The sequence below is a fragment of the Protopterus annectens genome, chromosome 16.part0 (assembly GCF_019279795.1).
Source record: "Protopterus annectens isolate FY-2018-M chromosome 16.part0, PAN1.0, whole genome shotgun sequence".
Classification (NCBI taxonomy): Eukaryota; Metazoa; Chordata; order Ceratodontiformes; family Protopteridae; genus Protopterus; species Protopterus annectens.
The window spans coordinates 646,007,628-646,023,319 of record NC_056750.1 but is presented as its reverse complement, the minus strand read 5'-3'; the positions used below and the strand labels follow the sequence as shown (position 1 = coordinate 646,023,319).

The 15,692-nt window shown below is 38.3% G+C and overlaps 1 protein-coding gene across 2 annotated transcripts in view; it reads right to left on the bottom strand.

The window, feature by feature from the left end:
- LOC122790408 (mannose-specific lectin-like) overlaps positions 1–15,692 on the bottom strand; it is a 230,592-nt gene that overhangs the window by 175,030 nt on the left and 39,870 nt on the right. The gene's annotated exons all lie outside the window — the stretch shown is intronic.

The window sequence follows — 15,692 nt, the reverse complement described above, 5'->3', positions numbered from 1 at the left end:
ATTTTTAATCCATACTCCTAAGTACTTCATTTTATCATGTCCCCATAAATACGAATATTGCTGAACTAATTCATGTGTGGCTACATAATTTACAGCTATTGCCTTTGTCTTATCTTCTTTAATGTTGTATCCTGAAAAGACTTGAGACTGTTTAAAATGTTCTACAACACTGAAATGTACTTTTCTGGTTTTATGAGGTATAAAATGTCATCATCTGCAAATATAACCTGCTTTTTTTACTAACATACTCATTATATCCATGAATTTCTGAGTTCCTTGTTTTCTTTGCCAGCGGTTCTAAATATAATGCAAATAACAAAGAAGAAAGAAGAACCCCTGTCTGGTTCCTCTGCTCAAACAGAACATATAAGAGAGGAACCCACCCACTTTAATTTTCACCTCTCATCCCTCATATATCCTTCTAATCAAGCGTATAATTTTATCAGGGACTGCAAATGCTTCCATTGCTCTACTCATAAAATCCCAGCTTACTCTGTCGAATGCTTTCTCTGCATCAAGACCCACCAACAAAATTGATATTTTCTTACATTCTGCTTCCCTCTGGATCATCATTGTTCTATTGTCAAATGTTTACTGCCCTTCCACAAAACCACATTGATCCATATCTCTCAATTTTAGAATCACCTTTGTCATTTTTTAGCCATTGTAGGCAAACACTTTATAATTGCTGGTTTAGAATTGAAATGGACCTATATGAAGCTGGATCTGATGGATCTTTACCATCTTTAGGTATTACAACCACCACTTTCTTCCAGGATGTTGGTGTTTCTCCTCCTTTTAAAATACTGTTAAATACAACCTTCCAGATCTTTATCAGTTTCTTCGGCCTAGCCTCCAAACTTCCACAGGAATACTACCGATTCCTGGGGACTCCCACGTAGACTGGTTAGAATACTACCGATTCCTGGGGACTCCCACGTAGACTGGTTAGAATACTACCGCTTCCTGGGGATTCCCACGTAGACTGGTTTTACATCACCATTTTTATCTTATCTATTCTATCCTGTTAATAATTGAGCCTCATCTTCCTCTAATCTTGGCATATTTAATTCTTACATAAACATTTCCATTTGTACCTTTTATTGATTTCCATATTTCTCTGCTTTACACAGATTTTCATACAATTTTTTAAATATTTTTAGTACCCCCTAAAGTATCTGAAGTTATCTTCCTTGTTATAGGGTCTCTAAGCTTGGTGACAATCCTTTCTAATTTCTGTTGCCTGAGTCATTGTGTTAAAAGTTTTTGTGCTCTGGAGTTATCAAAAAAACAGTTGCTTAAGAGCAGTCTTCCTAAACTCATGCATGTTATCAAGATAATCCCTTATTTTCTGTTCAACATTCTGCAATTGCTCCTCTTCTTGTTCTGTGACATTCCCCTTAGTCCCTCTAAATAATTCTTGGTCATATCTCTTTATTTTATTTCCAACCTATTTTTAAACTTCACTTTAATTTTATCCCACTCCCTAGCTATATTATAATTTCCCCAAATAACTCCAGAATAATTTCCACTATCCATTTCTTAAATTCCTCTCTTTTTAACAGATAGGTGGAAAAGTGCCAGTGCCTTATTTTTATTTTATTACAGTGCATTTTTATTTGAGTTAATATTCACATCTGATCTGAAATAGCTATTGGATGTGTATCAAAACTTTCAATTAAATGCGCATGTTCCTGTGAAATATAATTTCTGTCTAGTCTAGCTTAGGTTTTATACCCTGGGGAATAATATGTAAATTCACTTGAACTCCTACTACTGAATTCACAATTTACATGCAAATATTTTCATAAATTTTCATAAATTTCTTATAAAAAGCTACCTTATTTTATTCTATTTTCCCTTCTGCCCCCCCCCCCCCCGATACATCCTCACCATTGCAAATTAAATTACGGTCCTCACCTATAAGTAATATTCCCTGCAGAAAGCTGATTACTTCTCCCAGAATTTTCCTAAGCCCCATTATAGCAGTTTAGGTGGAATGCAAAAACATGCTAATGTAATCCCCCTCTCTTGCCAGTAGCCACTTAGCACTATAAATCTACCATTATTTTTTTCCCTCCTCTTGCAATTAATATAAGAACTCCCCTTTTCCTCTGTCCCAGATATTCTGCTGAATAACCATCCTGAAATCCTTTTATCAAATTCACATGCCCAGTTCTTTCCAAATGTGTGTCTCTTTAACATAGCTATTTGTACTATGCATTGTCTAATATAGTTCACTACCCTCTATTTTTGTATATATTTATGAAACCATTCACATTTAAAGATAATATAAAAAGTGTCATTATGTTAAAATGTTATTTTCCTACCTGTTATGCGTAACAGCTTTTTTTGTAAATGTCTAGTTCTGTGTTACATGCATGCACTAATGTCTGGCAGGTTGATCTTTTATACAGTTGTTTCTTGTCATATACATTTGAACCTATGTCATATCTTACAATGTTTTAGTGAAAACTCTCAAAAAACATATCCCCAGAACACCCCTAAAGCCTATAAACCTAATACTAATGTACAAAATATTTACATCTTTAAATATTGAAGTTTAACCTTCCTAATAGGGGCAACTGTTCCAGATTGTCAGCCACACTCACAGACTTGGATTAATCTATAAGTACGGTTATCCATGTTAAGATACATGCTACAGCACGTGCTTCTACTTCCCTTAAGTGCTGTATGTTTTTGTCTTATCTTTATTCCTCTCACAGATTAGAAGAGCACTTGAATGCTTTCATAAAACATTATCTCCTAGCCATTGAAGGAAAGAAGTACTCTGTTTTTATGACCCCTTATCAGACTGTCTGCATAGAAACATGAGAACCAGATAGCTGCTGCTACTATAAGGATTCATTTATTTTCTAGAGGAAAACATTTTATCATATTTAGTGTTATTTATTTATTTATTTATTAGTTTCCCCTTAAAACTTGTTAATAGATCAAGCCAAGGGTCTTAATCCAGAGATTCCCCGATGCAAGAGTAAGAAAAAGCATATAAATTTTTATATGGATTGCTTACTTAGTGATATTCTGTAAACTGGCATAGCATTCTCTGCTTGTGATTGGGTGACCCTATCTACAGCTACATTGCCCATATGCCAGTACTGTTTGCAATGCTGTATTACGTAGATCTTAATTTATTCATGGGTCTACTTCATGTTGTCGCAGGTCGACAATATCAAAGCTGATATTGTTGGCACCAGATTAATGAAAGCAAAAAACATTGAATGTTTAAACGGAAATCTTCGTAAGGGGAGATTTCCATTTAGTTCAATGTAGTGTGGTCTTGGAGTTGGTATATTTAAGTAGGGGGGGTGTGGGGGGAGCAGGGAGGCTTGCCCCCCTCCCTTCTTGCAAAGGTAAGTTTTTATTTATTTTTGTTTTTAGGCATTTTTTTTTATCTTTTGATGTTTCAGAATTTGATGATATAGTGTCAACCATATCAGATTCGATATTCTGAAACTTTGATAAGATAATATAGACACTTATTCATCATAATGTGGTCTTCAGCACAATGGTGATCGCAGTTTTTATTATGCCTAAAAGGGACTTTTTGTAGCACAGTAATTATGCCATGGTGTGATTTAGCAGAAATGTTCCAGAATTATTGGTGTAACAAAATATGTTATCAGCCCCAAACAACAATATGATCCTCAGGTCTGCATGCACACATGCTGGAGTGTATGTAGTGTGATAGACAGCCACACTACTACTTATTGCATCTTGCTGCTATGAAGGATTGCTGCACTACTGTTCCATAATGCTATGGTACTGTGACAGTTGGCCACACTTCTGTTCTTTAACTCTTTGGTATTGTGAGACTTGGCTCTACTGTGATGAATCAATATGCTGCTTGTTCACTGCCATCATGTTATTGTACATGTGCATTACTTTAGCATGTTACCTCTCAATTTGAGTGTCATAATGCCCAGTATGTGTAGTCATGTGCACCAAGTTACCATGTTTCACCCAATTCAGGCCTGTAGAGTGGCTGCAGCATGGTGCAGCAGGGAATCACAAAATCTTTTCCCACCTGCTGCACAAGGACCACAAGAACTGCCTGCTTGGTAAATAATTGGACCCTTTTCTACAACATATATGCCTGGAAGCAACATGACTAATACTATTGGCATCACCTGATCTGGTGAGCAATGCAGGCCCAGGTGTAGTGCTACCTGTGAAGGTGCCACCCAGATCTTTTCTGCTAGTAGAAGGAAGAGATGAGTAGAGAGAACCAACTTGTATCAGTAAGCTGTCTAGCATTTCATTCACACTATACATTCTACTTAGCATCTACATCTGTAATTGCTTTCAATTGTCTGCAATTTGCTATGCTGATTACTGCGTGTTTTATATTTCCAGAAGCCTAGGAGATAAAACAAGCTGTTTAGGCACTGGGGAAAGTGTAGAATTTCCTGGCAGTTTTGTACCATTTTAAAGTGTACCACAGATGACAAATATGTTTGTTTTTTTTCTTTTGTCTTATTTTATTTCTGTTTTATCTTTACTAGTTGGGTTTTCTCTATTTTCTTTTTCGATGGGATCAGTTGTGTTGCAAGCTATGAAGATGCAGCAGTCATGACACTCTGAGCCATTCACAGTGCCTGCTGCTGAGACTGCAGCAGTCCCTATGTCTGCATCACTGTAGGAGATGAAGGCCACTCTAAAGAAAGTGACCTGGGGTGCTCACTGTTGGCTTCTGTGGCCAACTCTTAGGAGGGTGGGGAGGAGCAAAGGCTCCTCTTCTATCAGTGAAACATAGAAAGACTCATGGGTCAAATGGCGAGATGTGTAGAGGCTGGGAAGACTTGAGGTGGACTGATGGCTGAATTACTAGATTTGCAACCTACAGCATGTCCTTCTGTGACTGGTTATGCTGCACATCTGGTTGACCCTAGCCATTGAGCCAACAGAGGCAGCATCCTCTTATGATGACAACCACAGAAGTAAATGACATCAGAGTGGGTAGCAGTCTGTGCTGGATCAGCAGTCACCCTGCACTCCACCCAAGCCCCATCATGTTCACTCTCCTGTTGTGCCACTTGCCATTTCTTGTATGCTGTTCATTCCTCCCCAACACCTGTTGTCAAGTTTGTGTCCATATTTCTTCATCCCTTGTTGCCCCCTTACGTGTCACCACATCCACCACATGACATTTAAATTCATGTGGCCTGCGACTTAAATAGGACATTTAAATTCCAGTATAACATTTTCTTCTTGATGTATTACTTTTATACAGCCTACTACACCGATTATAATTCACTCATGTTTACTTTTGATATTCCTCTTTGTATTTTTAAAAATTTTCATAAATGATTCTTATTACTTTTCAACAAATGATTTATTTTTCCTTCCTTCCTTCCTTAAAAGAATGTTTGCTCTTAATTTTACACATTTTTATTCATTGAAACTTATATATTTCTACAGCCTTTTCTATTATTCCTGTTACATTCCTTTCTCTCTATATAATTTGTCTTATACTTTTCTATAAACCAGCAATCCTATATTCCATGTATGTCCTTGACTGAAGTCCTTCCTACTCTGTAATTTCACTCATAACCCATTTCCCATAAATTTCCTTCATACTATCCTAAGCAGTTGTGTGGCTTTTCATTTCATTCTCTTCCTTTACCATAATTAATTATGTCTTCATTATTTTACTTATTTAATGAATTAATTTATTTGCTCACTCTTTCTTCCTTTTGGGAGTGACCTATGCTGGTATTCATACTAAGAGATTTTTTTATTAAGTACAATGGGATCTTTTACAGCTACCTGAACTGCCACTAACTCAGGGAAAAAGGACTTTGGTTTAACTATTCATCTGAAGGATGACCTTGGTTTAACTACTCACCTGAAGGATGACCTTGGTTTAACTACTCCTCTGAAGGATTACCTTGATTTAACTACTCACCTGAAGGATGGCCTTCGTTTAACTACTCATCTGAAGGATATCCTTAGTTTAACTACTCATGTGGAGGATGGCATACTCAATAGTGCATCACACCCCTTACGTTGCACTGTAGTGTTATTACTATAGCAATAACCCACACCTGGGTGTGGGTAATGCTGGATTTACCCACGGTTGGCGTGCGCCCGAGGGACCAAACAAAGCCAACCGTGGGTAAATACAGCATTACCCACACCCAGAAGTGGGTTATTGCTATTATACCATGACATTATTTAAGAAAATAAACTATTACTTTTCTTAAATAATGGCATAGTATAATGCCTGTTTACTGCCCTTATGCAGATGTCTGGCATCCGTGGAAATTCTGATGTACTGCGCGCCTGCACAGTACATCAGAGCTGTGGGCAAAAGCAACGGAGAAAGCAAGATCTCCGTTGCTTTTTTTTTTTACTGTTTTCGCTATGTTAAATGGGTTTAACATAGCGAGACAGTTTTAAAATAAGCAACAGAGATCTCCGTTGCTTATTTTAAAGCTGTCTCGCTATGTTAAACCCATTTAACATAGCGAGACAGTAGAGTTATACTAATGGAAAAAAGTCCGGGCGACCGGACCTTTTTCCATTAGTATAACTCTATTTACAATGTGCACGCTGGCCAATCAGCGTGCACGTTTTGGGGGGGTCATGGTATAATGGACAATTAATCCAAGTACCTGGTGTGAGAACAGAAATCACAGACCTCTGATCTTCCAGCAAAATGGTGAGTAGGCTACTTGTTGACCCACTGACATTAGCCCAAGTTGACATATGGTCTATAAAACCTAAATTTGCTTTTCCCTCCTTGTATCCCTATCAGTAAATTTGAATCCAAAATGTTATCAGATTCAATCCACATACTTCCTCATTATGTATATTCTATTTATGTTCTCCTTATTGCATAATTTCTTTCATAACCCCAACATTCTATTCAGTTTTACTTCTTATCTTTCACAAATTGTAGTTCTTATCTCATATCACCAGAATAGGCACCTTTACTTTAACATACTTCTTTATTTCCTCAAAAACAAGTTCTGCTTGTGTAATGTCTATATTTGCTGAAATACTAATTAACCTACTAGGACTTCCCTTTCATATTTAGATCAATGACTATGGCTTTTCTTAATTTAAGAATTGAAATATCTTTTATACTCAAACCGTTCTTTTCCATTAATATAGCAATCCCCATGCATTTGTCTGAGTCACATGGACCAAACTACATCCTTTCTCCATAAAATCTGAAATTGATGTTGCTTATTTTCAGGTATGATGATAGAATTTAATAATTATATCAAACTGAATGTGAAATTCAAACCATTTATATGTGTGCAGATGTCAATACTCACATTTTATACTAGTAGCATTTAAACTTATTAGATTTTAATTACTTTCCATTGACAGTTTTTATGCAACTCCTTTTCTTTTTTATATATCTTAATCCATTCTCTACTGTATCTTCTCCACCTTCCTGAAATGTAGTGCTGTCTCCACCCTTTTCCAAAGACTCCTACAAAACTTCATATTTATTACTGGCATTCACATCATCTGTTTCAAATATTTGTACCACTTTATTCATTTCAAATTGTTGTATTGCATTATCATTTATGGTTTACCTCCATAACTTTCCAGTCTACTTTCATTTTTATCCCACACATCTGCCAACTGTGCCTTCTAATTCTGAATAGAGAAAGACAGCATTTCAGGTATTTGACAGAAAGTCCAGTAGGGGCACTCATTCTAACATTTAGTACACTTTGTTACCCAGTATTTTTGTAAACCTATTTTCCTTATACACTGCTTTTTGAGCATGCATTAATTAAACTGTCTAATTCACTACAAACTAAATACATGATGTGCCTTGGGCTGCTTCCAGTAAAACACAGGGGTGCCTCCATTTTTCTCATTTATAATGTGAACATATTTTATTTTCCTTAATGAAAAATATTACCTCTGTTTCCCACCCACCAGTCAATTTCTTTCTTTCTTCTATAACCTTTCTGATTCCATAAGCTATTTCATATTTGTCTTAAAGATAAGCCTCTATATTGACCTATACTGGTCCTTGTTGTATTCTTCATATACAACTGTATATTTAACTTTCTTCAATTTTAAAATGATAGCCACTCGCAAGAAAGTATTTCCATGGTGCTATAGTTTCTGTTTTACAAAAACATGTTGCAAAATCTATAGCCAGCTCCATTGATTCAAATGTAACATCAAGAATAGCTTCCTTTCCAGTATGAAAATATTAGAATGGATTTTGTGTATGAACAGTCCAAGCATGTTTTACAACATAATCCCAAATGAAATACCTGCCCATTGTTTACCCATCTTACATTTTATATATACTAATGGTCTCTCTGATAAAAAAAATGGGTACTTTGACCTGGTATATATCTGTTTGACTTCTTCAACATAACTCTTTTCTGTAATACAGACATTCCTTTTCATCATCTTCTGGGTTTTCATGACTTCCCTGCTTCTCTTGCATTGGAGTATACTACTCTACAACTCTTAGAGTTTATTTATTTATTTAATTTTGTTTACTGAGAAAGTCCGACTGGGCCAATGCCCTCTTTTCAGTGGAGGCCCAGGGAGAAAATCTCCAATTACATAGATACAATTAATAATAAAGTTACAGTGGGAAAATAAGACAGTGGAGGAAAGCTCTATTACATAGAATGCAATTACTAATCGAGTTACAATGGTAAAATAAGACAGCGCAATATTCAATGTGTATTTACAGAAGACAATAATGCTGGCCAATAGAAGCGTACAAAATTTAAGCATAAAAACAATAACATATAGAGGAAGATGAAGTATGCAAACAATCAGGTAACAAAAGTCGAACATAACATGGAAAAGAAAAAAAAAAGATTGTAAATAAATTACGTGACACGTCATTAGAGGTCATGTGCAGAGTCATAAAAATGAGAGTAGACAACAATACATCCAAGTAATGCCTTTATGCAATATGTATATGCTGAACATATATTGTCTGAATTTGCATAGGTAACACGAAGTAAAAGTGCATGAAAGGAGAGAGAGGCAGAAATGGAAGCAGCTGGGTAGAGGATGACAGATCTAGAATACAGAGAAGGCATAGCATGGTAAGATGAAAAAGGAAAGAAAGTTTAGCCTGGCTTAGTGCAGGAGCAAAGCCAGGTGCTTCTTAGGTGTTCCTTAAGTAGCAGTTTAAATTTGGGTGTGTTAGTAGTATTAAGTATAATCTGAGGCATAGAGTTCCAGGACCTTGATATTTTGTTGGAGAACAGTGAATCACTATGGCTGTTATTGGGTTTAGTCACTTTCAGTTGGAGTTTGCTGGAAGATCCTAGGGAGCTACACTTGGAGTGGGGCTGGACTAAGTCCTTGAACACTGGACAGTTATCAGGGTGGTGAAGGATGAAGCGAGTGAAAGTTAGTTGGTTAAAGGATAGAAGATTAGGTAGCTGTATCCATTTTAGTTGGTGTAGTGCTGTGCAGTGGTGTGAGCTATAGGGAAGTTTTGAAACAAATCTGGCAATTTTATTATAGCAGGATTCCAGTTTGCTTTGGTATGTTTTTCTGAGATTAGTTAATATTGGTGAGGCATATAAGAGGGTGAAGAGTAGCTTTGTTCTGGACATGGAATGTCTGTTGGTATCACTTAGGAATGGCTTGAGTGTGTAGAGTGAACCTAACGGAATGTGAACCTTTTTGATAGTTAGAGTTAGATGTTTGTCAAACTTAAGACTGTTGTCAGTTGTGACCCCAAGGAGCTGTGTGTGATCTTCAGGTTCGATTACAGTTTTATTGGAAGAGTAGATAGTGAAAGGGGGAAGGCAGTCAGGTGTTTTGGTACTGATGAAGAGCATGAATTTTGTTTTATTTGGGTGGAGTAAAAGTTGGGAGTCTGAAAGGTATTTTTCGATGTCTAGGAAAGATTGTTGGCTTCTTTGTAGGAGTTCTGTCAGGGAGGGAGCTGCACATATGAGGGAGGAGTCATCTGCCTATTGAACAATGGTTGTGCGTTGAGTGATTGTGCAGAATTTGTTGGTGAAAACCGTGAAGAGCAGTGGACCAAGATATGAGCCTTGAGGTACACCAACTGAGACAAGTTGTAGGGTAGAGAATTCGTTTTGCCACTTAATTGCCTGTTGGTGGCCAGATAAGTAGTTGATCAATCAGGAGAGGGCTGGTTGGGAAAGGTTTAAGGATGCTAGCTTGTTCAAAAGTTTTCGTGGTGATAGTATGTCAAAAGCCTTTGATATATCAAGTAAGATAAAAGAGAGTGTTGGCCATTGCTTCCAAGCTGGTTGATAGAGTTAAACTAACCAGAGCAGTTGTAGTACTATATTTTGGTTAAAAACCATGTTGGGATGTGGATAGGAGGTTGCTGCTTAGAAGATAGTTAAGGAGTTGTGTTTGCATACATTTTTCAAGGATCTTAGTTATAGGAGAGAGAATAGTAATTGACTTATAATTTGAGAAATCAGTGGATGTGCTGTCTTTGCACAGGTGGATGAAATAAGAGACCTTCCAGAGTTTGGGGATATATTGCTCAGAAATGGCCCAGTTAATTAGAAGCGATATAACACAGGGGATGACATCTATTGTAAGTCTAAGAAATTCATTAGGTAGATGGCCAGCAGCGAGGGATGAGGGCTTTAGTTTGGAAAGAAGATTTGTAATGGTGTTAGTTTGTATTGTATTTATAGTGAAGGATACGTGGTTCATTTGAGATCCTGTAAGGGCCAATAGAGGAGCACTGTTGTCATTCTTTACCAGAGACAGTATAGAGTTGATAAAGTGTGAGCTAAATTGTGAAGAAATGTTATCAGTAGAGTTTGTTGTAGCTGCAGCTGGGGTTGAGGAATGACCAGGTTTCAGCATTAGATTGATCCATCCATCCTTAACCCCTTTTCCCGTATTGCACATGGGGTCAGAGTGTCACTTCAGCAGTGACAATCATCTCAAGCCAAGGTTTACACCATCGAGTGGCTAGCCCTGCCACCGTAGTTCATTCATACCACTCACTCACACACACAAACACACACACACACACACACACACACACACACACACACACACACACACACACACACACACACACACACACTAACCTATGGTCAATTTAGAGTGTCCAATCCATCTACTGCATGTGTCTGGAATGTAGGAAGAAACCGGGTCACCCAGATGAAACCAATGTGATCGCAGGGAGGACATGCAGACTCCACACAGAAGGCATCCCAGCCAAGAATCAAACCAGAGAATCTTTTGCTCTGAGATGACTATGCTAACCGCTGCACCACCATGGCCACCCTTCAGGGTGGGAAGTTGGCATAATGGTTAAAGTGTTTGCCTTACAGACACAAGATACAGGGTTTGATTCTCGCATGGGGTAATTGGCTAGGCTTAAAATGGCCCACAAGGGCAGTAAGCCTAGTACTAATCTATGAACCTATAATGGACTGATGGCATCCCAAAATTTCTGGGGATTATTCTGGTGCTTGTGTTGGACTGTTGCATAGTATAGTTTTTTGTCATGTTTAATTCATTTTTTGGCAAAGTTTCATATTTGAAGGTAGGTATGAAAGGAAGTTTGGTTTTCGGTCAGATGGTAATGGTACCAAGCTCTGTCACTCTGTTTGTGAAGCTTTTTGGTGTCAGTAGTTTGCACGGATCTTTCTAATGGGAGCTAGATTATTTAGGATAGTGAGGAATATTTCATTGAAGTATTGATTAGCCATGTCTAGGTGGAGGTGTTTTAAAGGGGACCAGTCACACTGATGCAGGAGAGCTTTAAAGGCTTCTGGGCAGAATTTTTTTTGTTGCGGACATGTTTGTAAAGGATTTTTTTTTTTTGGGGGGGGGCAAAGGTGTTGCCTAAGAAGATAGGTGGGTAGGTGATCAGTTAGACTGTCTGGGAGTCAGCCTGATTGGTGACAGAGGGAGGCTTTATTTGTTAGAGTCCAATCGAGGATTGATTGTTTTTTACTGTGCTTGCCAAACCTGGTAGTAGATTTTATTAATTGACTAAAACCATGTAGATTTATAAAGTTGGTAGGATTGTCTGAAGAGCATCTTCATGGGTTAGGATTTCATTATTTTATATGTGGAGTTTTAACCAAGTTTCTGTTAGGATTACTATTTCTGGAGAGCATTGGGTGAACGTTGTGTGAAATTCATGACTTTTGTTTAGCGAGCTTCTCAGGTTGGTGTTTAAGATTAGGAGATAAGAGTTTCAATCTGGGAGATTACTGATGTTAGGAGAGAGTGGAATGTTCAGAGAGAGGGGGTGACAGCCTGGATTAGGATATATGTCACCATTTAGTTTAACCTGAGTTGAATTGACTGGGAATAGGTAAGAGTTTGATAAGCAGTCTGGCGCATTTATGCAGTAAGTTTGGATTAGCTTTTGACTGTGTATATTTAAGTAAGAAGAGTTTGGTATTAGATCTGTTGTAGAGTTGTGGGGATATGCTAATATTATTTAAAGGGGTGTAGTGTGGGGTGATGACTAGGTTGGGGGGAGAGTAGATAACAGTGACTTGTTGAATCTGATAGGATGTAGAAAGGTAGGTAGCAATAAGTAAACTAAATAATGGTGAGTTTTGGAGAAGTATTGTGTTTGTATTTAAAGTAGAGTTAAGATGGGTTATGGTGACAGGGTTGAGTTGAGTTAATAGGTGTGTATATAGAGGGGAGGGGGTTGAAATAATTAGTGAACAAACACTGGTAGACTGTTATTGATTAACTATGTTGGTTTGAATGCTATGACTGGCGACTAGTGAACGGAGGTGTGTACACTGGTTAGGTATAAATTTATGGATAGTGGGGTGTGTGGGATTTGGGGGTAGGGAAGTGGAGTGAACCCAAGTGGAGCAAGGGTGAATGGAGCGGGTAGAACAGCAGATGCGAGGTGGACCACGTAGCAGAGGAAAAACAATCAGCCACCCAGAAAGCCACAGGTCAGTGCCAAGAAATTAAACAGCAGTAATTAAGCTATTACTTGCCACTGTGATAAAGAGCTAACAGAGTTACTTTGACCTTTGTTATAGCAGCTATACATCTAGCTGAAAAAAAAAATGTATTTTGCTTTGTTTAAATTAAATTGAAGGAATCAGAAAGAAGAAACCAACTGTTTGGGGGTATGGGGGGAGCCTATAACTGTAGCATCCCCATTAGTGTGCACACCAATCCCCCGACTAAGGCTAAAATATACTGGCAGATACAAAGTAAGTTAATGTAAATAATGAAGAACAACATGCATGGCAGACAACTTGTGATAATGCTACATATTTCTTAAAATGCTTGTCATCAATCATGGAGAAAAGTCTTAACCATAACATCACCCCACAGATGAGCATTAACTTTTTCTAGTTCTGATTCTGCAATCACTTCATTAAGCATTTAGCATCCAGTCTTCTTCTCTACAATTCATTAATAATAATGACGCCTGCTGCTTCTGTGACTTAGCAACTATTTCTATCTGATCATCTAGGAAACGTCATCAAAAGATAGGAGTGCAAGAGAAAGAGGAAGATAGAAAAGACAGACCAGCCCAGGAATACTGGTTGGCTAACAAAGATGCTAAGAGAGGAGTTGTAATAGCAAAGAACAAGGCATCAGAGGCACTACCAACTTCTGGAAAGTGACTCAGTGGATGGCACAAATAAGATCAGGCTGCAAGGCAAAGACAGCAAGAAATAGAAGATAGTCAGACACCCTTACTAAGGGTTGCTAGCAACAACCCGCTCGCCCATCTACAGGATATCACCAGTCCGCAGGACATCAAAGGCAGATGGAAGGACTACTTCCAACAGCTTCTGAATGAAGAAAACCCCACAGAAGCTGTACTTCTCCAGACACAGCCCACAGTAAGAAAAGAGGAGGAGCCCACCCTAGGAGAAGTAAGAACAGCACTATGGAAAATGAAGTCAGGGAAAGAACAGCAGGTTCAGATGAAGTCACAGTTGGGATGATCACGATGTCGGGCGTGAGGGGAGAAATGACTCCTGAGGCATTAATAGCAGTATGGAAAGAAAGACTTATCCCAGATGATTGGAGAACAAGCATACTAGTGCCAGTGTTCAAGAAAAAAGGGGATATTCCCAAATGTGGGCAATATAGTATCACACTCCTATCATACTGCATGAAAGTTCTGAAGAGGATGATTGATAAATGAATATGCAGAGTAGTAGAAAGTAAGATGTGAAATGAGCAGTTAGGATTCCGATCAGGATGTAACACAACCAAACTTACATTTGCAGTCAGATGGATCCTTGCAAAGAAGTTAGAAAGGAGGAAAGAGTCCAATTGGGCATTCCTAGACTTGGAGAAATCATATGATGAGGTCCAAAGAAAGCTGATTTGGACAGTCCTGAGGTAGTTCAAAGTCCACAAAACATTGGTAGAATTAGTGCAGGCTATGTAAAAGGACCCAATGACTCAAGCACAAACAGTGTTCTGTCTTACTGAGGGATTCACAGTGGAAGAGCGTATGCATCATAATTCAACTCTGAGCCCACTGCTGCTCATATTGGTGATGGACTACATTAGCAAATAGGTCGGGGGGACAGGTCAACAAAATTACTGTATGCAGACAATGTGGCATTACAGGCTGTCACTGAGCAAGAACTTCAGCAAAGGGTAGGGAAATGGAATACAAAACAGAGGGCACATGGGATGAAACTAAATACAGATAAGACAGCTGTAATGGCAGCAAATGGGGGGAAATCAAAGAAGCTGAAAACTGAGATAGAAGGGAAAACAGTGGAAAAGGTTAACAACTTCAAGTATCTGGGCGGAGTGGTTGAGGAGAAAGGAAGTCTGAATGAGGAGGTGAAAGTTAGAATCAGAGGGCCTAAGTCAACTGGCATAAAGTGTCAGAGGTAGTGTATGACAGCAGAAGAATGCCAAAGAAGCTGAAAAGTATGGTGTACAAAACAATGATGTGCCCAGTACTACTGTATGGTATAGAAACCTGAGCAGTAAAGGCACAGCAGTTGAGGACGCTAGAGGTGATGGAGATGAAATGCATGAAACAGGTGACAGGATGCACACTGTGGAACAAATGAATAAAAGAGGGCATAACAGCAGAAACCAAAGTAGCTCCAATTACAGACAATGTCAAAAAGAGCAGACTACAGTGGTTGGGTACATGTGCAGGAAAGCAGAAGACAACCTAGTGAAGATGACTTGGGACAGACAAGAAGAAGGCAAGAGGAAATGAGGCTATTCAGCAAAGAGGTGGGTGGGTTGTGTGAGAGAAGACCTGTAACAGTCAGCCATGAATGTTGAAGAAGGCAGGAGGGAAAGATGAAGAGCACTGACCACATGTAGCAAAGGGGAAAAAGGGAGATGATGATCTAGAAATATTTCATTAACTCCTTCATTAACAACACATTCCTAAACTCATCCTGTGCTCAGCCAACATCTTGGATCCTTCCTCCACCATCTTTACAGGAAGTAGGCTTTGGCAACACCTCAAAAAGTAGGTGAATTTCCCTGGCACCCTGACCATGTTTCCTTTTGGTCAGTATAAATACCACTTGGTGTCTCTCCTGAAAACAGGAGACTGACCTACTTGGACTAACCCATTTAACAAAAAATATAAATATATAAACTGATTATTATGTGCACGTACACTATATTATTATCTTCAAAGATTTTCTGGAAGAAAGAATGATTAAAACATCAGCTTGATATGCCCTGATAAATATGTTCTACTGAAAGAGACAATATGC